This window comes from Mesocricetus auratus, unplaced genomic scaffold, assembly GCF_017639785.1.
Source record: "Mesocricetus auratus isolate SY011 unplaced genomic scaffold, BCM_Maur_2.0 Super-Scaffold_100028, whole genome shotgun sequence".
NCBI lineage: Eukaryota > Metazoa > Chordata > Mammalia > Rodentia > Cricetidae > Mesocricetus > Mesocricetus auratus.
Genome location: NW_024429209.1, coordinates 4740873 through 4765938, shown reverse-complemented (window position 1 = coordinate 4765938; position 25066 = coordinate 4740873). Strand labels below are relative to the sequence as shown.

At 48.0% G+C, this 25066-nt stretch overlaps 1 long non-coding RNA gene and 3 other non-coding genes across 5 annotated transcripts; all 4 read left to right on the top strand.

Moving 5' to 3' along the window:
• The first annotated feature begins 3029 nt into the window (after positions 1 to 3029).
• Positions 3030 to 9380, top strand: LOC106022195. 2 transcript variants are annotated; one of them, XR_001197220.3, is made up of 6 exons: positions 3030 to 3181; positions 3513 to 3651; positions 4422 to 4574; positions 5752 to 5876; positions 7940 to 8237; positions 9120 to 9380. It is a non-coding gene; the product is annotated as an uncharacterized LOC106022195 (long non-coding RNA). The 2 variants fall into 2 exon arrangements; XR_005871597.1 differs by having other exon boundaries at positions 4227 to 4574.
• LOC121134623 lies at positions 5183 to 5314 on the top strand. The gene has a single exon (XR_005871715.1). It is a non-coding gene; the product is annotated as a small nucleolar RNA SNORA71 (small nucleolar RNA).
• LOC121134627 lies at positions 6747 to 6877 on the top strand. Its single transcript, XR_005871719.1, has one exon. It is a non-coding gene; the product is annotated as a small nucleolar RNA SNORA71 (small nucleolar RNA).
• LOC121134625 lies at positions 8629 to 8755 on the top strand. The gene has a single exon (XR_005871717.1). It is a non-coding gene; the product is annotated as a small nucleolar RNA SNORA71 (small nucleolar RNA).
• Positions 9381 to 25066: the final 15686 nt, after the last annotated feature.

The following is a 25066-nucleotide window of genomic DNA, read 5'->3' as shown; positions in this document are numbered from 1 at the left end:
TGGGAAGATGAAGGGAGACAGGGAGGAAGCAAGAAAGCAGGATGGACACTACACAGATGAGGTAAACGAGCCTGGGGGTGGCACATAGATTAATAGAAACAGGATAATTTGCTCGGTGGTGTTGGCACACGCCTTTCAGCCCAGCACTTGGGAGGCAGAGGCAGGAGGATCTCTGTGAGTTCAAGGCCAGCCTGGTCTACAGAGAGTGCCAGGATAGGCTCCAAAACTACACAGAGAAGCCCTGTCTTGAAAAAACAAACAAACAAACAAACATAATTTATGATAGAGCTGGTTAAATACAAGCCTAAGATACTAACTGAGCTTTCATAATTAATAAGAAGTCTCTGAGCTGGGCGTTGGGGGCGCACGCCTTTAATCCCAGCACTCAGGAGGCAGAGACAGGCGGATCTCTGTAAATTCGAGACCAGCCTGGACTACCAAGGGAGTTCCAGGACAGCCTCCAAAGCCACAGAGAAACCCTGTCTCGAAAAAAACAAAACAAACAAACAAACAAACAAAAAGAAGTCTCTGTGTTGTTATTTGGGAGCTGGTGGGCAGCACAGGGACAGACTCCCTACAAATTCCCACAAATGGTCCACTGACCCCTAAAGATGCAATATGGTGTGAATGTGCACACACAGCACACTTACACATATACAGCTACACACACACACCTGCCCACCAAATAAATGCAAAAGTTAAAAATAGGTGGACCTGGTGATGCAGGCCTATAATTAGGAGGCTGAGGCATGAGAATTGCAAATTCACAACCTTCCTGGTGGAACTTCTCTGGGTTACAGAGTCAGTTAAAGGGTAGCCTGGTTAATTTAGTGAGATCAGTCTCAAAACTAAAATTTAAAAACAGGGCTGGGCATGGGGCTTAGTGATAAGGCAATCACATAGCAAGGATGAAGCTTTTAGTACTGGCCTAATCTCCAGTAGCAAAAAGGAAAGCCAGCAAACAAAAACAATTCAATGACATGCTATATGCGTTGATTTTCTCATTGTTCTATCAAATGCCCTGACAAAAGGCCAGGAAGTGGGGAGGAGGCTATTTTGGCTCACTGTCTGAGTGCACGGTCCACTGTGGGAGGGAGGTCATGGTGACAGGAGCTTGAGGTGGCTGGTCATGCCGAACTCCAAGCTAAGACACAGAAAACGGTTGTTTCTGCTCAGCCAGCTCTCCTGTTTGTTCAGGACCCTGGACCACAGAATGGTGCTGCCCACGCCCAGTGGAGGTGGGTTTTCTCATCTCAATGTAATCTAGATAATTCTTTTCCAGACATGTGGAGTGGCTAACCTAATCTAGGGGTCACTCACAGGTGTACCTTAGAGGCTTGTCTTCCAGGTGATTCTGGATCCTGTCAAGTTGGCATAATATTTTGGTTACAGTATGAGAATAAATTCTATCTTTTGCCCTTAAAAAGATTTTAAACAATTTTATGTGATGAGTGTGCTGCCTGCATGTACCCTGTGTACCACATACACGCAGTGTTCACAGAGGGCATCAGATTCCCTAGAACTGGCCGTACAGATGTGGACAAGACTAGTAACTGAACCCAGGTCCTCTGCTAGTGCTTTTAGCCACTGAGCTCTCTCTCCAGCCCAGACTATCTTTTGTATTTTAAGAGTCACTCTTAGAAAATGTAAAATTACTTTAATCCCAGCACTTGGGAGGCAGAGGCAGGCGGATCTCTGTGAGTTCGAGACCAGCCTGGTCTACAGAGCTAGTTCCAGGACAGCCTCCAAAGCCACAGAGAAACCCTGTCTCAAAAAACCAAAAAAAAAAAAAAAAAAAAAAAAAAAAGAAAATGTAAAATTAGGACCGGGCATTCCTTAATCCAGCATTTTTTGGGGGTGGGGCAGAGGCGTATCTGTAAGAGGGCTTCCCTCAGCATATTCCAGCAACATCCTACAGTTCCCTCCCATCACAGAGACCCACAACGTTCAACCTCAGAACCCTATGAACATCTCCCAAGTGTGGAATGTGGGATCTACTCACCCTCTAGGACCCCCCCTCCCTGTTTCCCTCAAGGTTGCACAGGGAAAGTTTGGATTGTCCTTTTCTCCTGACCCTAGTGAGCCTCTGGAATCTTCCAGAGGAGTTGCTTCTTCAGACTCAAGTGCAGGGCTGCCGTAAGGCCAGGAGCCTCATTTGACCCAGGATCCAGGCAGAGTTTGTGAGTATAAGGACTTTGAGACTTGAGTGCCTTCCAGACATCTGTCTGTCATCTCTGCCCCTTCTTGGATCAGGTCTCTTCTGGCTAAGGGAATCGCTCCATCTGCCAATCCCTTGAGATTTTTTTTCCTCTTGGTTTTTTTGAGACAGGGTTTTCCAGTAGCTATAGAGCCAGTCCTGGAACTTGCTCTTTAGCCAAGGCTGGCCTCAAGCTCACAGAGACCCTCATGCTTCTGCCTCTCAAGTGCTGGAATTAAAGGCACGTGCCTCCATAGCTTGGCTGCCTTGAGATTTTTAGGAAGACGTTTAGCAAAGTATTTTCATTACGTGTCCACTTCTCTGGACTCATCTCACCTTCATATTCCATCCTCAAAGCATTTACTGACTCCTCCATGTGGTGGTTTCCAAGAAACGCGACTGTAACTCATCGCTTGTTCCTTTGTGGCACCACTGATCCAGGTGCTACGTAAATCAGCAATGAATAAGGTAGAATTTATTCTTATAGGACAAACAAACAAAGAAACAAGCAAACAAGGAAGTCAAGGAGGGTTTCCTTGTAAACACTGCCACTATTAAAAATTGACTTAACATGAGCTGGGCATTGGTGACACACGCCTTTAATCCCAGCACTCCGGAGGCAGATGCAGGCGGATCTCTGTGAATTCGAGGCCAGCCTGGTCTACAGAGCAGAGTTCCAGGACAGGATCCAAAGCTACAAAGAGAAATCTTGCCTTTAAAAACCGAAAGAAAAATAAATAAAACGTCGAAGCAGTTGTTTCCCTCCTCCGCTCCAGGGGGCGCTGGAGTTCCCGCCGATCGGAATTACCGCTCTAGGCTGCAGCAAGCTTTAGTATCTTTACTTCCGCCAGCGCCCATCGTGAAGAGTGAAGCTTCCTGTCGCGTGGTTCGGGCTGCTGTCTGTCCAGTGCCATCCTCCGAAATCTGTAGACATCTTGTGTGCTCCCGGGCTGTCTGCTCCTCTGCCCAGTGTAGAGCGCCCAGGTGAGTGCAGCACGGTGCGAGGCAGCGCCATTCTCTTAGTGGGGAAACCGAGGCCGGCGAGCAGCCGGTGCACAGCGGGCCCGGGTCTTGAGGAGGCTGCCGAGCCGCGTGCTTCTGTGTCCCAGCCTTCGAGTTGTGGTTGCCGAAGCACCAAACTCATGCCTGTCGCCTACACAAAGCCGGCCTTTGTTTGCGACCCGTGTCCCGTGTTTTTAGGATCCTTCCAAGGCGTGGACCAGAGCTTTTAAGTCGAGGACGCTCCCGGGACCCTGGCGCAGCGTCGCGGTGGTCAGCTTTGCACTGCAACCCTTAGCGTGTGCTTTCTTGTCAGGCCGGTTGGCTGTGCAGCCCTCCTGGAAACCGATGGAAGCTCCGTGGGTCGGCAGATTGCGGCTTCTGCAGCAGCTGGGGCCTCCCTACTCTCTTCAGCTCACCGGTGGGCGCCCACTGTCCAGGGAGAGGATGCTTGGGTAAGTGCTGCCGCACGGATGCCGCCGCACGGCCTTCCGGTGGGCACCAGCAGGGTGGTGTGGAGGTCAGAGAGAAGCCTGGTGGGGGCCAGAGACACCGAGGCCAGGTGGCTGGTGTTAAGTTGCAGACCCGGACAAACAGCTGAGGTGTCTGTTAAGCCGACCAGGCCTCCAGGTTTCTCCCAACATCCCCCAGTCTCTACCTGTTACAGGGTATGGCTGGCTGGCATACCCTACCTCTCCCTACCCTGAAGTCTACAGCCCAGGGGCTGGGTCCTCTCCCCCACGTGGTCTTCCCTGTATAATCCAGAAGTTTTGTTCCTTACCGTATTTGGACCTTTGGGCCTCCTGGCTGCTGCACCTGGTTCCCCTCTCTCCTGTCTTACTTCCCCTCCCCGCTTCCCACGTGGCCCAGCTCCCTCTGATCAGATCCATTCTGGGCTCTAACTGTGCTCTCCCACATAGCTATAATGAACTTTTTCCTCCACCGTATCTAGTAGCAGTCATGTCCTTTACTTTCCTCTTTCTTTCTTTTCTTTCTTTCATTCCTTCCTTCCTTATTTTTTTCCATTCAGTTGTTAAGCCACAGACAACAGAATGACGAGACTCTGGGTACAGTTCAGGTCCATGTTGCGTATTGGGAATCCCTTACAGATTTCAAAGGAAGTGGAGAGGGGAGAGTCCTTGCCACGTGGTTTGCTGGCTGGCAGCTTCTGTGTCTGGTATTCTGGGTGCTGTTCAGGTGGTTCACCTGGGCTTATCGCTTGCAGAAATAACAGCTTGGGTGCACAACGGCCGTAAGAGCTGTCTCCATCCTGCCAGACTGACGGACCATGGTGCTCCCGAGTGAGGATCGTCCCCTGGCATCTGGAGCTCCCACATGAATATGCGCAGTTTCCCAGACGGCATTTGAGTGTGTGGAGGTGAGTTAGGTTGAGTTCATCAGATCCACGTTTGCCTTCTTGGGGCCTTTGAGGCATGCCTGCTTCTTGCTGAACCCACTTAGGATCTGTGTCCTCGGTCCCCCTGTTCTGGTGTACTTTGGTGGGTTGTCAGCAGGAAGGATTTGGGGGGCGTCGTCCACTACCCATATCTCAGTCATTGCTCTCTGCTACATCTGTACCTTCTCTGGTCCTTGGTTTCCTCATCTGAGAATGGGGGCTAATGGTCCCTGTGTCTGTCAGCTGCAAGTCTAGTGGCCAGGGCTAGTTAGAATAGTCACCACTCCCAACCAGTCTTTATTTATTCTATGCAGTGTCTGCGTGTATGCCTGCAGGCCAGGCCAGGGCACCATGCCTCCTTACAGACAGTTGTGAGTCACCATGTGGTCACTGGGAAATGAACTCAGGACCTCTGGAAGCGCAGCCAGTGCTCTTAACCACTGAACCATCTCTCCGGCCCCCAGAAACAGCTTCCTCTCTCTCTACTGCAAATCTGGCTGTCACCTGTCTATCCATCTGTTTCCAGTGTAACCATTTCCCGGTTTGTTGGCCATAGCCTTCCCTCTCAACTTGCCCACTGCTCTTTGTGCCCCTGTATTCGAAAGTGATCATGGGCTGCCTGTGCCCTGGTCATTGATAGTGCAGGGAGAGGATGCGGAAAGCCTTTCCCCGTGTTTGGAGGAGCCACACCTGTCCTTACCAAACCCTGGTGCTTTCCCACATCACTTCCTGCCTGTTGAGGCCCCCTGCTGCCTACCAATGAATCTGGGGCTGGCCTCCAGGGTTTGGAGCTCAGTGGTTGGTCTTTTCCTTCAGAAGTTCCACACCCGTTGTCACCTCAGGATACCTGAGACCTTGTAGAAAGTGTTACCTTGCTTGACTCTTAGCATGCATCTCCGCTCTGTTCTGTCAGTCAAGAATCAGGGTTCTGACTGGAACAAATAAAGGACGGTCCCTTGTTGTGAGGCATTGTCTCCTGTAAACTGAGGGAGCAGCCAGCACAGGGAGAGAACAGGTCTTCTGTTCTCTCCTTGAGGAATTCATCACCTTCCATCACTGCCTTGGGTAGCCACCTGGGAAGGGTTTTTCTCTCCTCTCCATGGGAACAGGCGGACAGCTGGACAACAGAATGATCCACATGTCTGTGCTGCCTTTACAGCCAGGTGCACCCCAGTGCCACTAGAGAACAGTGCTCCCCAGATACCATGGCCCTGCTGTGCTTCTGAGCAGCCCACACGGCTGAGCATCAGGCTTGTCTCCAGAGAGCTCCGGTGTCTCCTCCAGGTAAGATGCCAGTCCATTGTGACTGCCCAGGTAGTCGTAGCAGATAAGTCAGATGCTCAGCACTGTTCAGAGAGGCCTGCTCAGGGTGTCAGTGCTTGAGAGAATCTAAAAGCTGGCTCTGCCCAGCCTGGAGCGTCTGTCTGCCTGTGAGCCCCTGGAGTGTTGTTTTTTCTCTGTTGCTTTGGTGGCTGCGTGGGGGAGGTGAGGATGAGAAGGGGGTGGTGTGCAGATCCTTCCAAACTCTGGATCATACCTGGCACTTCAGAGCCCTGCTACACGAGATCTTTGGGCTTCTCCAGTGTTGGTGAGCTCCTGTATGTATATCCACCATCCCCCTCATCCCCCTCTGACTTTTCTCTGTCATTGCACCAGGTAGCAGTGATCTGTCAGCAGTGTAGGAAAAATACATATCTGGCTGATAAGGGAAATGAAGGGCTTAGGGTAGTGTGGAGCATCTATTTTGGCTTCTTGAAGCACCCTCCTTCAGCATCAGAGAGCAGAACCCACTCCTCCCCCATTGGCAGAAGTGCCCCCCCAACATGTATGTGCCTTGCTTCCCCCTGGTAAGCTATATCTTGGTGGCTAACTTTTTTTTCTGGTGCTGGTTACATACACCGGCTGTCCAGTGACTAGTAATCGAACCTCACTGGTGGAAAGCAGGGGCTCAGTGTAGACATGTTTGCCTTGAGTCCCCAGGCTCCACGAGAGGCATCCTTATGTATTTTGAATCTCCATTTGCTAGCTTGGAAAACCAAAACCACGACACAATTTTTTTATGGACGTGAGTTCATAGGACTGTCTTCCAGTCCCAGCAGGTTTCTGGGAGTTTTGTCAGTTGAGTATCCCTAAGTCTCCTTTAGTCTTTTCTGCCCCTGTATCCGAAAGTGATCTTAGCTGCCTGTGCTCTGGTCATTGGTAGTGCAGGGAAAGGATGCTGAAAGACTTGTTCCTGGATTTGGGGTGTCTGTCCTGACCCCTCAAAAGCCTGGAGCCTTCCTACACTCTTCAGCCTTATAGCAGTCTGTCACTTTCTGGAAGCTACACAAGTCAGTGCTGGGTCTTTGCAGCTTGGTGTCCTGTTTCTTGAAATTTTTGAGGTGGTAGGCCAGCACAGATTTCCAAAGAGTCGTATCTGAAGGCATTGTTCCTTGTCAGGTTCCTAAAGTTCTCACATGGGGCAGAGGGAAATGGCTGAGTGAGCAGAGCTATGCGATAGGCATGTCCTTAAGTGTGTGTTGTGAGAGGGGGAGCTCCCTGGTTCCTCATTTGTGTGGCCTGAAGTATGCATTGGCATCACTTGCAAACCATGGTTCTTAGCCATTTTTTCTTCTGCCAATTGTCTAGGCCTATGGAACTTTAAATTTTAAAGTGTGTGGTTTGCAGACCAAAATATAAGCTATTTATTTTTTATGTATATGTGTGAATGCACATATATTATACCATGTGTGTGACTAGTGCCCATGAAGAGTTTATTGGGGAATTAGAGTTTGAGAGGGTAAGTTCATGACCAGCATGGTGGCAGGCAGACAAGCAGGCTTGTCCTTGCTGAACGGTAGCTAAGAGCTGCTTGAGGTTCAACCACCAGGCAGAGAGCGGACTGGGAATGGCGTGGACTTTGAAATCTCAAGGCCTCCCTCACCATGACACACGCCTCCTCATCCTTCTCAAACAGCTCTACCAACTAGGGACCTAGTATTCAAATATATGAGCCTATGGGGCCATTCTCATTCAAACTACCTCACACATCCAAACTGCTTCTTAGGTGGGGAAAAACAATTTCTTTAAGATCACAAGTTACAGTGTATTCAGTATAGGGGAGGAGATGAACCTGTAGTCCTGAGGTGATAGCCAGTGCTCATAGCCGTCACCTGTGGGGGATGGGTAAAGGGAAGGTGGGGAGCTGGGAATGTGTCTCAGTGGTAAAGCACTGGAGCGGTGTTGAGTGTGCGTGAGGCCTTGAGTTCCCAGGAAGAGCGTCACCTTGTAGCCCGCCCACCCGCGACTGGTAGCTGTGTTCTTGTTAAACATCCTGGTGAACTGTTTATTGTGGCTTGTCTCTGTAGGATTGTCAGCTGATCTCTGCCATGTCTGTCAGCAGTCCTCAAGTTTCAAGAAGTGGCCGGAACAGCGTCCTTGCCAGGTGTTAATCCCAGATGCTTCACAGGAGAGCCCCAGTTGTCCAGCAAAGACCTCTGTCATGAGGAAAAGCAGAAGCTGCTTCCCCACCCAGGCCAGCAGGGACATGCCTCCCTCAGCCTCTGCCACCTCACTTCTGTACATCTTTGTGGGGTGAAGTGGATGCTTACAGAGCCACTCGGCACAGGAGCCCCTGGGACGTCATGTTCCCCTCAGTTCATTCGGGTATGTAGTGCTCTGGGTTGAGGAGGGACTACGTTTGGGGGTGAACTTCTGTGGGAGTACTTGTCAGGAAACAGCCCATCCCTGACTTGCTGACCTAGTGGGAATCTCAGCAGTGCTCCCCTGCTTGTCCTGTCCCTCCTGCTCTTTAGTAGGAGACCATTGAAGTAATGGTTCTCAGACTGGCTTCTGAAGCAAGCACTGCCACCGTCATCTTGCAGCACGTGAGAGAGCATGCCTGGAGCCAGCGGTATTTAGCAAGTTCTCCAGGGGATTCCTAGCAGTGCTGCATTTGAGAAGTTACTTCAGGGACTGTAAATAATGGTCACTGTTTTCTGGCCACTTGTCACAGCTTGGGCCTTTTCTAAGCTGCCCATAGTGGCTTCCCTTCTGCCCCTGTATTCGAAAGTGATTCTGGGCTGCCTGTGCCCTGGTCATTGATACTGCAGGGAGAGGATGCTGAAAGCCTTTTCCCCGTGTTTGGAAGGTCTGTCCTTGCCAAACCCTGGTGCTTTCAAACAAATCTTCCTTCTCACAGCCTCTTGGTCCCCTGGCTGCTGCCACCAGACTCTCTGAATACCCTCTACCAGCGCTGGGCAGTGCTACAGAGGCTTGTGGAAGAGAAGTAGAAGCTGGTTTCTACCTTGAGGGGTTTTATTCTGGCCCAGTGAGCCTCAGTCACATGGTGTTGTGGAACATCCTTTCCTGCCTCTCATGACTGCAGAAGAGAGGCCTCCAGGAGCCTGTGTGGCAGCAGGCTGGCATGCCCGTACCGTGCAGTGGTGGGAGATGGGTAAATGTGGGCAGCCTGTCTGGCTGACAGTGAGGGGCTTTGTGGTTATGTAGGTGGAGATCTAAAGCATTGTTCTCTCTTTTTTAAAATAGGTGTTCGTGTACACCAGAGGGCCAGGGAGGGAGTGGACAGCAAGACCATCACTCCAAGTGAAACTGGAGACTGCCCACTCAGCATCATGGAACAGCTTTTTATTGTGTTTAGTAATGGCATGGCAGACTCCTGCACCTTGGAGGGCTGTCCTGTCCCCATCTGCTAGTGCCTGCAGTGACTAGTGACAAGAGCGTTTCTGTTGAACTTGTTGCCAGCTTTTCTGCTACCTCCTCAATTGTGCAATAAACTTTACAGATTAATTCAGTCTGTCTTCTAATTCCGTGTCACCTCATGAGCTCACAGGGCTGGGTGTGGAAAAGGAAGGCCAGTTCCTGTCATTCCTTGTGCCTTGCCTGTTCTTCATGCTCCCATGAGGCTTGGCTTCAGGGTGTTGGAAGTGGACAGACAGGGCCATAGCCTTTGAGCCTTTAGGACTTGTCAGAGTTGAGAGGTTGCTGAGCAGTTCAAGGTCAGGGTTTGGGAACGTGCCTGTGTCAGAGTTGTGTGAGATTGATCCTTTGTCAGTAAAGAAGGCTTGGGTGTCCTAGGATTCTAGGACCAGTTGAGGGGCTTCCTGGGAAGTGAGACCTTGCTAAAACTAGAGGTGAATGGGCAAAAGGACTGGGATGTAAAGTGGAATCCTGATGGGGTAGATTACTGTAGAAAGGTGGGAGCAGTTGCTGTGGGAACTGAGGTATGCTAAGGAGGCTTTGGAGGCCTTTGGGGTACAGAAGTGCTCCCACCGGGTGAGAGGATGGGATGGTGGAAGGGAAGAAACCCTTTTGAGGAAGAACCATTGTGTACCAACAATACCAAAAGAAAATGGAAGGGTGCGATTACCGATAGGTTTGTAACTTTACTATTTAAGAAGTTGAGAACCCAGCCAGGCGGTGGTGGCTCACGCCTTTAATCCCAGCACTCGGGAGGCAGAGGCAGGTGGATCTCTTGTCAGTTTAACATAGTTTTGATGTTTAACAAATACAGCAAGGGATTATGATAGAGGTTAGTTTAGTAGTTATTGTAGGTAAAGGTGGATATAGTGTTGCTTCTGCCCCTGATAAAGCGGGGACTGTAAAGGGTAGAAAATAAGAACAAAGTGTCACACAGCTAGGACCTAAAGTTTTTCTTGAGCTGAATAGACTGGTTCAGGTTAATGAGTAAGGAAAACAAGTTCCAGGAACTAGTTCAAGTTATTTTTGATGTTGTGAAATGTATTCATGGGTTTCGGTGTGCATCATAGCTAAAGCAAAGCTTTACTTTATGTAACTAAAACACAAAGAATTGGACTCTAAAATACAAAAAGCGAAACTAGAGACCTGTTTCTCCGGCAATTATAAAAACTGGAAACGGTGTGGCTGGAAGTCTCCTGATTCATGAAAAGTCTAAAAGATAAATGTTTAACTGTGGATTCTTGGAGATAATTTGTTTTTCACCTGTAATATGTAAAATGTTTAATCATGTAAGGAATAAGGAAAACATGTTTTTTACTTGTATTCATTGTAATCATTCGCTTAAAAAATAAAATGTAACCACGTTGTAATTTTTTTTTAAAGATTTATTTATTATGAACACAACACCCTGCCCCCATGTACGTCTACACGCCAGCAGAGGGCACCAGATCTCATTACAGATGGTTGTGAGCCACCATGTGGTTGCTGGGAATTGAACTCATGATCTCTGGAAGAGCAGTCAGTGCTCTTACCCTCTGAGCCATCTCTCCAGCCCCCACGTTGTAATTTTTATATTGCTTGAAAGATTCTGCTTACATATAAGCTGTAAGGGAAGAAAGTAAGTCAGAAGGAAACACCAGGAAAGATGGAGGAGAAGAGAAGACATCAGGACATAGTGTGGAAGGAAGCTGTCAGGAAAGAGCAAGAAGGGAAACATCACGGTAGAGGTACAGAAGAGAAAAAGAATAGAGTAGAACAAGAAGGATAATGCCAGGTGTTGGTGGCGCATGCCTTTAATCCCAGCACTCGGGAGGCAGAGGCAGGCAGATCTCCGTGAGTTCGAGACCAGCCTGGTCTACAGAGCGAGTTCCAGGACAATACAGAGAAACCCTGTCTCGGAAAAAAAAAAAAAAAAAGAACAAGAAGGATAATGAAATAAAAGAAGCCTTATTTTTCTTGCCTATTCTGCATCTCGTTCCCAGTGTCCAACCTGCTGAAGGCTGGTCCTGCTGGCGGGGTGGGCCTTTTCCATCCTGAGAAGGTACCAACTGGCATTCGTCTTAACACTTTTGACATTGCTTTTGTTGATGTGGTTTATAAGCACCCTGGATATCTGTCATTTGAGCTAGAGGAGTAATGGGTCTAGGAATGTTCTTGAATATTTTTGTAGTGAGGACTCCTAATGTTACTGGACACTTACCAAGGCTGGAATTGACAGTTAACTTCTTTCTGGCTTTTGGACATTCCATTTACATTGGTTACTGTACAAGTTTATTAATAAAGAGTCCTGAATGATTAAGGCAGAAAATGGAGTCCCACTATTGGAAGGAAGTTAACATTGGTACCTGTCACACCAAGAGTGACTTGAAGCATCTTGGTGGCCATCTGTATTCATGTGAGTGGGACTTTTACCATGGAATCTTGGGTAGTGTCTTTAAAGACACTGGAGCTTTCCTCCTCTGCAGCGGAGAAAACGTTTGTTTCTTAGAATGTTGTCCAGGGTGGTCTTTGCCCAGCACCCTGCTTTCCCGGGGCAGCATTGCCCAGTTTAAAATCCTCAGCAATGGGTTCCTCTGAGGTGTTAGTTTATTATCTACCTGGGTTAGAGTTATTAATTTGACTTGTTATTGTGTTTTTGATAATTTCTTCTGGTCCTTTTGGACTGTTTCTAATATTGAAAGTCCCCAAAGCTGAATTAAAAAGTTACCTTGCCATATCTGAGGCTCCACTGTCTCCTTTGCTGCGGTCAAATGTCTGGGACAGACTGATAAAATGAGCACCCAGCAGTATCTGACTTAATACCTTTAATTGTCGTAAACTTAACCACACACGTGCCATCACTTTTGCATAGAGCTTACATCTCACTTTTATTTTTCATTCCCATTTTAGAAAAATCTCTGCATTAGAACAAAATGAAGCCCTTTCTCAACTGAAAGCATTCTCACCCCACCCTACCCCCCTTTTTGAGTCGTGTGCTTGTCGTGCTTAACAGGTGAACAAGCTAAGGCACAGACAAGAGTCTTTGCCTCAATCCTTTCGTTCCAGGAGTGGCAGTGCCCAGTGAAAGCAGACACCTGGCCATCAGCAGATTGTTTTTCAGAGACCTTCCTTTCTGTTTGAACAACAGACAATGGCAGGGCAAGAGCCAGAGCAGTAACTAGGGAACGGACTTCGGCAGTTGTGTAAGAGGCATCCGCAACTTGGTTTACAGAGGTGGAGACAGAGGACAGGAAGGAGCTCTTGGTGCAAGGGTGGAAGAATGAGGCGTAGTGTTAGACAAATGAAGCTAGAGTCAGAGAAGTACGTAAAACACAATACTGTATTTGTGCTGAAAATGAATACATATATCTACTTATGTATTTAGATTTACATGCATATAGTAATATCTACACATATTTATGTATTATATAATTATATAGTTTTAGTGTGCTTCTCTGTTTTGCTTTTCCTAGTATGTAATCTTCATTATAATAAGCTTTAGGCATCTTTTTGGCCAGAAGGAGATTTGAATGCCAAAGGGGACAGAAATGTCTGTGTTTGACTTTCAAACACAGGACCATGCAACAGGAAATAGCGAGGTGGGCTGGGTTTCTTTAGGCCTCTCTATTACTCCTTAATGCTAAGGAGTAATACTAAGGAATTGTATGACCTGTCCCATGGAATTTTTCAGATATGTGAGGGAAAAGCTTTTGTCCACTATGAAGGCTTAGCTGGGACCAGGAAGAGTGTGGAAATAATCATGGGCCACAAAAGAGAAGTGCATTGCTTTTCTGACCTTGAAGGACTGAGGAAGGAGGAGGACAGAGAACCCTGTGTCAGGAGGCTAAGGAGGGTGTCCCAGCTGGAGAACTGGAGGAGAGCAGAGAGCATGAAGTCTCCATTTCCCTTGCCGGGACTCTGGCTTGGAGGCTGCAGGTGTGTGGCTGGAAGGAAATCACAGACTCTGCTTGTCACTTAGCAACTGTAAGAAGCCACCTCACACTGTCCCCCACCTCGACCTGTAGAATAGCCAGGACAACAGGACACCATGGTGGGTGAGGCAGAGGTAGGTGTATCAGTGAGCTAGAGATGCAATAGCAAAATGCCACGTTCTGGTGGCTTAGGTTGGTAGACTTATTCTCTCACAGTTTTGGAGCTGTCAAGTCCAGGGTCAAGGTGCCAGCTGGTTCAGTGTTTGTGCGTGTTTTCTGAATGGCATGCAAAAGGCCTCCTCCTTGCTGTATCCTCACATGATGGGGAGAGAGAATGGCCTCCCTGGAGCCTTTGTAATAAGGACACCTATTCTTCCTTACTAACTTTCCTAATCCTCCCTATCCTCAAATACAGTCCCATTGGAGGTATTTGAACAAACAAACTGGGGAGGTGTTGACACAATTCAGTCCAGAGCAAGTGAGGGCGTGCAACATTGCCAACAAGCTCAGGAGATGAGGAGCTAAGGGTAGAGCTGGCTAGAAGTCATAGTAGCAGGTCTACCTTCTGCTTAGGAGCTGGCAACAGCCATGGTGAGTGGTTGTTAGCACTTGACAAAGATTTATCAAAAGAATCAGTGAGTGTCATTCGAGGGCTTCCCAGGTTCTCCAGCCTCTCAAAGTCACCTTTTCAGTGGGTAGCCAGGGTAGTAGCTTTGCTCAAAGCTGTTTTTTTTCCAGTGCTGTTTTGTTCCAAGCATCCTTAGGGTGCTGGGCAGGAAGGACCTGCTCTGACTGATTCCTACCTCCGCTTCCACTTTGCATGTGGAGTCCTGGTTCAGGGTAGCATCAAGATGTCTTCCTGCGCATTAGGCAGAACAGCTTGGGCAGGGATTCAGCAGAAAGAAAGCCAGAGACTAACAGTCTTCTGTCTTGGTGTAAGAAGACAGGTGATCAGTAGGCACATCACACAGTTGCAAGTGCAAAGAAACCCTGAAACAGAGAGGAAGATGGACAGGAGGTGCGCACTCTTCCATCAGGCAGGAATGCAAGCGTGGCTGGTCAGGTGACGTTCAAGACACTTGAGGTAAACATGGCTATAGCTGTTTATCTGTCTAAAAGAAGAAAGTGCCTCGCACAGGAAACAGCTCAAGGTCGCTGGCAGGCAGACACTTTTTCACACACTTGGGGCAGTCAGACTGATTCTCAGGGGTGTCTGAAAAGGCATTGCTGTTTTGTGGGGATGCAAGGGCGTGAGAAGACAGGAGGCCAAGAGCACAGTAGGAAATGAAAGAAGAAAAGGGGTGGCTATTACAGCTTAAGTAAACAGGTGTGAACTTGTGTTTGCATCAGACCCTGGAAGATAAAACAATCACTGAGGTCCAGCCAGTTCTGAATCGGAGGTTTTGGGTGGGGACAAGAGTTCTTCCTTCCAAAAATTTACTTTATGTTTGATTGTGTGTATGTGTGTATCTAAGTGGACATTATTACAAGTGCCTGCCATGGTTAGAGGCGTGTTAAATACCCTGGAGATGGATTACAGGCGGTTGTGAGCACGTGACGGTGGTGCTGGGAACCAAACGTGGGTCCTCTGGGAGAGCAGCAAGCACTCTTTCCCACCTAGTTGTGTTTCTAACCCCAAGAATTCATTTCCAATAAGTTCTTGTGACTGCTCAGGGACCACGCTTTGAGAACTGACCTCATTCTAAGCTAGCCAAGAGATGACTCTCCTCCTACCCGTGGAGTAGCCTTTACAATGGACAGGTGGACCTTTCCAGCCTTCACAATGGACAGGTGGACCTTTCCAGCCTTCACAATGGACAGGTGGACCTTTCCAGCCTTCACAATGGACAGGTGGACCTTTCCAGCCTTCACAATGGACAGGTGGACCTTTCCTTTCAGAGTAGCATGCATCCAGCTGCCCACTCCATCTGCTTGTTTGGACCTTGGCAAGATGTCCACAAATCTCTCAGGCAACACTGGCAAGCAACTTGGATCCAGCCCTTCACTGTCTTGTCAGAGGAAAAGAATCCATGCTTGGTAACAAGCCTTTGGCCCTCTGCCAACCGCTGTGTTTTGTCATCAAGCTGGCAAGTACCTTATCCTATGGTAGCAGGCAGACGGCCTACCCAAGGTTCCATCTACCCAAACAGCACACAACTGACCCACCACATTGGGGGAGAGTGAGTGACCTTGACCCCTCCAAAACCTGTTTGTTTCTGTCATGGTCCTGTGTGTGTGTGTGTGTGTGTGTGTGTGTGTGTGTGTGTGTGTCTATACTGTGCATAGGACATGATGGCTACTTCTTCCAGTTACCTATCCCACAGCACCTTGTAGCCATCCCGTACAGCCTCACCCTATACTGAGCATTCTAAGTGGAAGTGGGACTGTGGGGGGGGAGGGGCAATAACAAACACGACAAGACATGCCTTAAGCTGGGCCTGTCACACAGCTATAGCCTAGGCCAGAATGAAGGCTAGGGAAATGTCAGCTGTGGTCATTGTGATTAAGAGAGAGTCCCCATTTGGGTCTGGGATGGAATTCTCTCTTCTTTTGGAACCCATAGCCTCCTGTAAGAGGCCGTTTAGTATTCCTGGTGAGTGCTTAAGCAATTTTCTGATAAACTTTAACAGGATTAGAACCTCTTTAGGGAAATCAACTACCTAAACACCCAGTGGTTTCAGATGCCCTTTGTCTTATATTCAGTTTAATAAGGGTTATTCAACCATTCATTTTTTTCCCCAAGAACCCTCCTTCACAAAAGGAAGCTGTCGACTTGCTTCTGTGACAAACTAGAAATGTAACTTGGACACATGCTGATAACCAGTTTATCTGGAAGAAGAATGTAAAATGGACATCTTTAGAGGGTACGAGAATAGTTGCTGTTGCTTACCAGCCTGTATTGACTGCTCTCCTGCTCTGCATAATGAATTGAGTTAGAACAGTGGCTTGGTTTCAGAGGTGCTCAGAGCGGTGGAGTGACTCACTTAAAATCACACAACCAGTAGCAGAACACCCAGGTTTAGAATTTAAGAACCCAGGTCCAGAGCTGGAGTCCTCTATACACTCACTCTTCTGCCTTTGCCAAAAGAATTATAGCAAGAGACAGAAAGTAGGATAGTGCCCGTGAGAGGGCGGGTGTTGTGCTCTGGAACTGTAGAGGAGAGAGAGGGGCCTCCCTCAGTAGGGGAGAAGATGGCCTGTCCTAGAAGAGGATGTAGGGGAAGGCCGAATGGACACAGAGAACAGCATGCTGCAAATGGTGTCAGCATGAACATGTTGAGAGGAGACTGGATGGACAGTTATGGGCAAGAACCCAGTCCTTTTAGCACCGACAGCCCTGTCACCTGGTGCAGTGTGGAGTGGAACTCCTATGCTCCTACCCTTGGATTTTTTATTCCTCTGGATTCAAAGAACCCATCCCAGTCCCAGCCCTCATTTGCAAGGTGACCCTGGGTATTTGCCCCACTGGACTAAAGGTTTCCTCACCTGAAAATGAAGGGCAATGTCGGCATCTCCTCCATGGGCTGCAGAGGATTCAAGGACAGACCTGAAAAGGCAAGTCACATCTACCTGGCACCCACTAAGGGCTCGACGAAAGGGAAGCTGCTACTGCTTCAGTGTGACAGGATCCAGAAGGCTTAGAACACTGTTTATTTTTCATATTTGAGAGAAAAGTTGGTTTCTCATCTTGTCCAATTTCAGACTTTTTGTTTTGTTTTTTGAGACAGGGTTTCTCTGTGTAGCTTTGGAGCCTGTCCTGGTACTCGCTCCGTAGACCAGGCTAGTCTCGAACTCACAGAGATAATTTCAGACTTTCTGAAAGTTGCAAAAACTAGTACAAAGAATTTCTGTACGAGGATTATAGAAAGAGTCAAGATTGCCTCGTTATCTCAAGGGGTAGCATGCTTGCCTCATGCACATGAAGCCCTGGGTTCCCCTAGAGTCTCGTAAACTGAATGTGGATAGGGGATTCCCACCTGCAATTCCAGAGCTTGGGAGGTGGAGGTAGAAGGATCAGGAGCTCAAGCTCATACTTGGCCATATAGTGAGTTTGAGGCCAGCCTGTGCTACATGAGACCCTGTCTCAAAGTAATTATATGTAGAAATACATACAGAATGCTAGGCAGTGGTGGCACAATTTAATCCCAGCATTTAGGAGGCAGAGGCAGGTGGATCTCTGTGAGTTGGAAGCCAGCCTGGTCTACAGAGTTCCAGGACAGCCAAGGCTACACAAATAAACCCTGTCTCAAGAAACAAAAATAAAACAAAAAAGAATTATGGCCACTATAGGCCTTAAGAAACTGGTTCACAGCTGGGCGTTAGTGGCACACGCCTTTAAACCCAGCACTCGGGAGGCAGAAGCAGGCAGATCTCTGTGAGTTAGAGGGCAGCCTGATCTACAGAGGGAGTTCCAGGACAGCCTCCAAAACAATACAAAGAAACCCTGTCTCAGAAAAAAAAAAAAACAGAACCTGATTCACATCTCTCCATCTCTCTCAACCTAGTCCTCTGAGACTACCTGAGCTTACATCCCTACCAGATCTCACAAGCTGTCCACTGTGCCTGAAGCATCAAGAGGAGGGAATCTTATCCCCAGTTATTATTTGCTTGGAACCACGTGGGAGCCCTCCATACCTGGTCTATGGGGAGTGGGTGGAAGGGCTGGGGTGCCTCCCATTCCTGCCTGGAGATCCCTCCTTGCTTCTTGGGGGGAACCTCCCCTCCTGGTGCTCCCCCTGTGTGCCCCTGGGTTGTTGTAGCAGTTTTTATGTAGGGCCAAAACCTGAACTCCACTCCCACCTTCTCTGTTCACATATTCCCGTATCTTTGCACAAAGGTATGGACAGCTTCACCTGTCTGCTGTGCAGAATCCTATTTTATATTTTCTTACAGCCAGTTTAGGTAGTACATTTTATTATGGAGGTTTTTTTTTTCATGTAAAGAAAATATCTGATGACACAGCACATTTATTTGTCCCATTTCTTTAATTCCCTGAGTCACTCTGAGTCCCCACTCTTGCTCATGTATCTCATGGCCTGAACATTTTGTTTCAAGGTCTAGCAAGCCAAAAACCTGGAGGACTAAGGGGCTTTGAAAGATTTTTTGTTGTTGTTTTGTTTTGTTTTTTGGTTTTTCGAGTCAGGGTTTCTCTGTTTTGTTTTGCAGGCTGTACTGGAGCTCACTCTATAGGCCAGGCTGGTCTCCAACTCACAGAGTTCCTCCTGCCTCTGCCTCCCAAGTGCTGGAATTAAAGGTGTGCACCACCAACGCCTGGTTGGGGCTTTGAAAGGTAAGGACAGGGGGACATGTTGCCATGGCCCAGGGGCTGGGTTGCTATCTGGAGCTGTTTGGTATCTGGCAACCACGCTGCCATTGGGGACATGCCAGTCTGTGTGACCTGTACTGCCACCTGGAGCCACAGTGAGGTCTGGATCCAGACTGCTGCCCAGGACCATGTCTGAGTCCATGGTCCTACCATAGTATGAGTCTGTGTTGAAGAATGATGCCCGTGTTGCCACCAAAGGTTACACAGAAAACCAGGGGCAGGGAACAACCTGTGACCTTGTTGGTGTCTGGAGGCTGTGTTGCCAGAGCTATCCAGATCTGAGTGGCCAGTGCTTCCATCCTGAGCCAGTGAGTAAAAACCTTAGTTACCATAGGTATAACAGGGGAAAACTGTGTCAAAGGCCATGCTAGAGATACACCAGGCATCCAGGCTTAGAGACAGCTTTCAGATAAGGTCAGTCCTCTGGCCCTAAAGACAGTCTCCAGACAAGGGAAGGTATCGAGCAGGAAGCCTGGCTGGGGAGGGAGTCCCTCATGTTGTTAACCTTTGGAGAGAGTGGCCAGGCCATGATAGACTACAACCTCTGACCAGCAAGACCTCCCAACAGATGTTCTGTGATTACTTTCTGTTAACTAGCCTCCTGATCCAAAGCTGATTTTATTTAATTAACACATATCCCCCAACACAAGTGTGCACCTCCATACTGGTCTTTTTAAGAGGGTGCTGGGGATCTGAACTCAGGTTCTCAGGCTTGCCCACTGAAATTACAGCTGAGACAGCCCTTGACCCTGGTATTTTCTCACTGGGGCTGAAATGTAGGCTTTGGGGGAAGTGACATGCCTGTGGGTCATTGGATAGCAAAGAGTCATTGTGGTCTGTTCTGGTGGAACTTGCTAGAACCTCTCTTGATCTTGCCCCTAAATGTTCCTGCATCGCTGGAAACTAACAGCAGTTCCACTGGCTGCATTCTTCCCTCAAAATCTCTGTGTGCACATGCTGGGACAAGAGGCTGGCTGTCTTTTGCTGGTGGCTGCTGTGCACAGCAAGACTGCACCAGGGGGAGCTAGCTGACTGTGCTCTGGCAGGCTGCAGAGTAAGCACACCTGAGCCAGTCATGGTTGCACTTCTGGGAAACAAACCAAACAAAAAGCATAAAAGAGATTGTGTAGGGACCTGCTTTCCCCTTTGTACTTCATCTTCTCTTTCTTCTGCTTGGAACATGGCCAGGAAAGTTGCAGTCATTATCAGGATGGAGAGGCTAGCCAGAGCATCTGATGTCCTGCTGGCCTGGTCCTTTCTTCCCTGGATTGCTTTTCTTCAAACTCCTCCTTGTGAGAGAAGAAAGCAAGTCCCATCTTGACTATGATACTTCATTGGGGTTGTGTGGTTTACTGAAGTTGAGAGTTAACTCCTAATGGGTGTGGTTATCGTTTGGGTCTGATGGTTCCTGAGAGCTCTGCAGCCAATGAACACTAGGCTTCCCACATACATATGAAATCACCTTTTATCATGGATGCACTTTGGCTTCCTTAAATGGTAGGCAGGTAATGATTATAAGAATACAAAGTGCTTAGTTTAGATGGTGGCAGCGCACGCCTTTAATTCCAGCTCTTAGGAGGCAGAAGCAGGTGGATCTCTGTGAGTTCGAGGTCAGCCCGGTCTTCAGAGTGAGTTCCAGGAGGTCAGCCTGGTCTTCAGAGTGAGTTCCAGGACAGTTAGGGCTGCTACAGAGAGAAACCCTGTCTCAGAAAAACAAAGCAAAAAAAAAAAAAAAAAGACAAAAATTAAAAAAACCCAAAGTTTGAACAGAAACAAACAAACAAAAGATTAGAGGATAAGGGAATGCCTTGTGTAAAGGCAGGAGAACTTTAAAGATGTGTGGACCAGATCCAGGGAAATGGCTGTGTTGGTAAAGTGCTTGACACTCAAGCTTGAGCTGCCGAGTTCAAGACCCAGAACACCTATAAAATACAGTGGTGTAATCTCAGCACTAGGGAGATAGAGACAGGCAGATTCTTGGGGCTCCTGGCCAGACAGCCTAACCTAAAATCAACTCCAGTCTAAGTAAAACAAATCAGTCTTTAAAAAACATTAGGTTGATGGCTCCTCAGAAATGATACCCGAGGTTATTCTATAGAGACACCACTGGCCTTCATGCCCACACATGTACCCATGTACAAGTGAACACACACACATACACACACACACACACACACACACACACACACACACACACACACACGCAAAAATCATGGGAAAGGGTAAGATGGCTCAACAGGTAAAGGGACTCCTATACAAACCTGATAGCCCACATAAAGGTGGAAAAAAAGGACTAACTCCACAAGGTTGACTTCTAACCTGCATGCATGCTGTGACTTGTATTCACACACACACCATGCACACACACATACACCACCAACAAAGTTTTGCTTTTCTTGGTTTTGCCAGACAGGGTTTCTCTGTATTGCTTTGGAGCCTGTCCTGGAACTCACTCTGTAGACCAGGCTGGCCTCGAACTCACAGAGATCCACCTGCCTCTGCCTCCCGAGTGCTGGAATTAAAGAACAACACATAGTAAGCTTTTAAAAAGTAAAACATGAATGAGTGATGGGAGAGCAGCCTGGAGATCAGATGGGAGATCCCAGCAACAAAATGCACCAATATTTTTTTTTTGTTTTTTCGAGACAGGGTTTCTCTGTGGCTTTGGAGGCTGTCCTGGAACTCACTTTGTAGACCAAGCTGGCCTCAAACTCACAGAGATCCGCCTGCCTCTGCCTCCCAAGTGCTGGAATTAAAGGCGTGCGCCACCAACACCCGGCAAAATGCACCAATATTAAGCTGCATAGTGCTAAATATTTTCACAAGGTGGACATGCAGATATAGCTGCTGGAATATGGAAACATGATTGACATGCATCAGAGAAGCCCCCCCCCCATTCTCTGCTCAGCCATCACTCCGAGGGAACCATGTCCCAATTTCTGACTGTATAGATTGCTTTGCCTGTTTTGAAATTACACAAATGGCAGCATATAGCAGGAGGTCTTTTGTGTCTGGCTTCTTTCTCTGAGCATTGTATTGGTGAATTCATCCATGTTGTTGCCCTGGGAACACTTATGCCAATCTCAGAGCAGTTGGAGGGAAATGGTGCGTGAGATGGACAGACACTGGGAGAGAGCCTAGCTGGATAGGACTGTGGGAGCAGGTGTCCGTGACCAGGCCCCGTAGCTGCTAGCCTATCACATTCGCTTTGGAATCTGTAACTCTAACACACAGGGGCAAGGTTCTGGAGCCAGATGGAGAACTAAGATTCCCTAGCTAGCTGTCACCTTTGCACTTCCATGTCTTCATTTATGTACCCAACAGTCCTTTTACTGTCTGCTGCCTCTTACCATACATTGTTTATGTCTTGAAACAATTTTTTTTATTTTTGTTTTTTTGAGACAAGGTTTTACTATCTTAGCTGGCCTAGAACTCACTATGTAGACCAGGCTGGAATTGGACTTACAGAGATCCACTTGACACTGCTTCCTGAGTGCTGGAATTAAAGTCATGTGCCATCATGCCTGGCCAGTTAATTACTCTTTAAATGTTCATAGACAGGCAGACATCATAGACAGGCAGACATTATAGATAGACAGACATCATAAACAGGCAGACATCTTTCCTTCTCACAGGTCTCCACAAATCCACAGTCTACAACTTAAGTGACACCACTGGGAACATTTGAGTAAAGTCTCCTACACTCCTCTTGCTGTTGCACACATATTTTGCAGGTTTTCTTATCCAGAATCATCAAATCACCTTTTCTTTCTTTTTTTTCACCCAAGATGGAGGTTTCCCTGTGTAGCCCTGGTTGTCCTGGAACTTGCTTTGTAGACCAGGCTGGCCTTGAATTCAGAGATCTACCTGCCTCATCTCCTGAGTGCTGGGATTAAAGGTGTGCACTACTACACCCAACTTTGAAGGCACATATAAATATATATTATAGTATTTGTTTATTTTATTTCATGTACATTGGTGTTTTGCCTGCATGTTTGTCTGTGTGAGGATGTCGGATCCCCTGGAACTAGGGTTACAGACAGTTGTGAGCTGCCATGTGGGTGCTGGGAATTGAACTCAGGACCTCTGGAAGAGCAGCCAGTGCTTTTTTAACTGCTGAGCCATCTCTCCAGTCTCCAATATCCCATTTTCTGAATGCTACTTTCTAAATGGAAGAAACAGAGGCTGTACCTGAATCCTTTCACCACAATGGAAGAATCTGTGTGTTGCTGAAGCATCCTGGGGGGGGGGATAGGGATAAAAAGGGACATCCTCTGAGATCCTGACTCCTAGCCTGAGGTCTGAGCTCATTTACACCTTTTCAGTCCCATGAGCTGCAGGGTCTCTTTCATGTCACAGCTGACCTTGCTGCCTTTCTGGGTTCCAGGGAACAAACCCTGCCAGATATATTGAGTGAAGAGACCTCACAGGTCAAGAGAATTGGCAAATCCCTAGAATTCACAGAGCCCTGACACCTGGCAGTTTGGCCATTTACAAGTCATCATTTCTGGCTCTCATTTGTTCACTGAGACATCCCAGGACAGTCAGTCTATGGACCCAGCTCTTTGTGGGAGTTTCCTTGAATGAAACCAGCCAGGGGGTGGTGATGGTGGTGGTGCACAGCTTTGATATTGTATGTGTGAGCATCTGTGTCTGTCACTGCTGAGTCTTCTGGAAATGATGACTTGTTTAAGAAAAACTCACTGGGAGGGATCTGGCTGCCACAGTGGGAAAGTGTTGAGAGACTGAGGGAAGTTAGACAAACCCAAGATTTCATAGGGATTATTAGGGACTACATCAGGGACATGTCTTTGGCAGCAGTGACATAGGAAGGTTCCTCTCTTGAGGCAGGAGGAAGGAACCTATGCCCTAAGGTAGGCAAAGATCATCTCAGCCTGATGCAACCAGGATGCAGCTAGCCTTTCTCAAAAGGATGGATGTGTCAGATGTCAGTCAAGTGGCTGACACAAAAGGCTAGGCTGACTATATTAACGACTTTGCATATTTTACAGGGGTTGGAGTGTGGCCACAGTCACCTGGATGGAAAAAATGGCAGTTAGGACCAAGATGGCTGCAGTCATATCATGACCTTGACACCCACTCTTCCACTTGAGGCTTCTGCTCTGCCTCCAGACCACATGGTGGACAGCCATACAGAGCTTCCTTCTGGGGCCTTACCCCAAGGGAAATGGTGGGGAGACCTACACAAGACCAATAGACTGCTTCTATGAACTGCAGTCTTGATTGAAGGTTTAACATAGAGAAGCTGAATGGGAGATGTCTTAGTGGGCAAGCATGAGATTCTGAGTTCAGATTCCCGGCAACCATGTAAAAAGCAGGCATGGAAGCATGTGCTCCTGCTGCTGTTGTTTGGCTGGCTGAAACTTCGGGCAATGAAACACGAACGACGAAACTCAACAAACCCACATGGAGTTTATTGGGAAAGGGAGCGAAGGGAGGGGTAGGTGTTGGCCAACCGGGAACAGAGATGGAAGGGGGAAGGGAAGAGAAAAGAAATAAAGACACACACACACACACACACACACACACACACACACACACACACACAGAGAGAGAGAGAGAGAGAGAGAGAGAGAGGGAGGGAGGCAGGGAGGGAGGGAGGGAGGGAGGGAGGGAGGGAGGGAGGGAGGGAGGGAGGAGAGGGAGAGAGAGGGAGAGGACAGGAGAGAAGAGGGAGACAGGAAAAGTCCGGAACAGCAGGAAAGAGGAGATGAGGGCGGGAAAGAGAGAGTGGAAAGAGAAGAGAGCAGAAAGAGATGAGGGCAGAAAGACCGCTAAGTGGGCGGGGTCTTTCTCTTAAAGGGGTCCTTTGCATCTGAGTGCAGACTCCGTGGAGCCCAGGGCTGACCAGGATACTTCCTGCCTGAGTGCATTCTGCCAGAAGACTGGGGCCGGCCAGCGTAATACCTGAATCCTTATACCTGTAACCCTAATACCAAGGAGAGAGGACAGGCAGGTCCCAGAGTATGTCTAACCCAGTTGATGGGCTCCAGATTCAGTGAGAGTGTCTGTCTGAAGAAGTAGGGACTCTGAAAGGGCTGGAGGAAGATATCTCAACACTGTGCCCTGATCTCCACATGATTGCACACACATACATATAATGCACACACACAAATGAAAAAATAAGAAAGCAAACTGATCTGAATTCCCTGAGTGAGTTGTTCAAAATCATTATAATCTCTCTGTCTCTCTCTGGTTGAGATTGGGCTCTCATGATGTAGCCCAAGCTGGATCAATCTCATACACAATGGGATTATAAGTGTGCCACTGTGCCCGTCACTGTCGTTCTGAAGAGGCCGCTGCTGGCCTTTATTTCCCCCAGGCCAGCGTGGGTAGCTCTTCCTTCGTGGCTTCATCCGTTTTGACTCAAATCTACCCAGGGCTGGGTTTGGTGGTTTGTACTCATGGAACCCTACACACATGTTCTCCAGTGTGTGGGAAAGAGCCCCCCAAAACAGGCAGTGATGATTTGGCTAGCATTGTAGAATATTATTTTAACTAGGCAAAGATGTGTTACA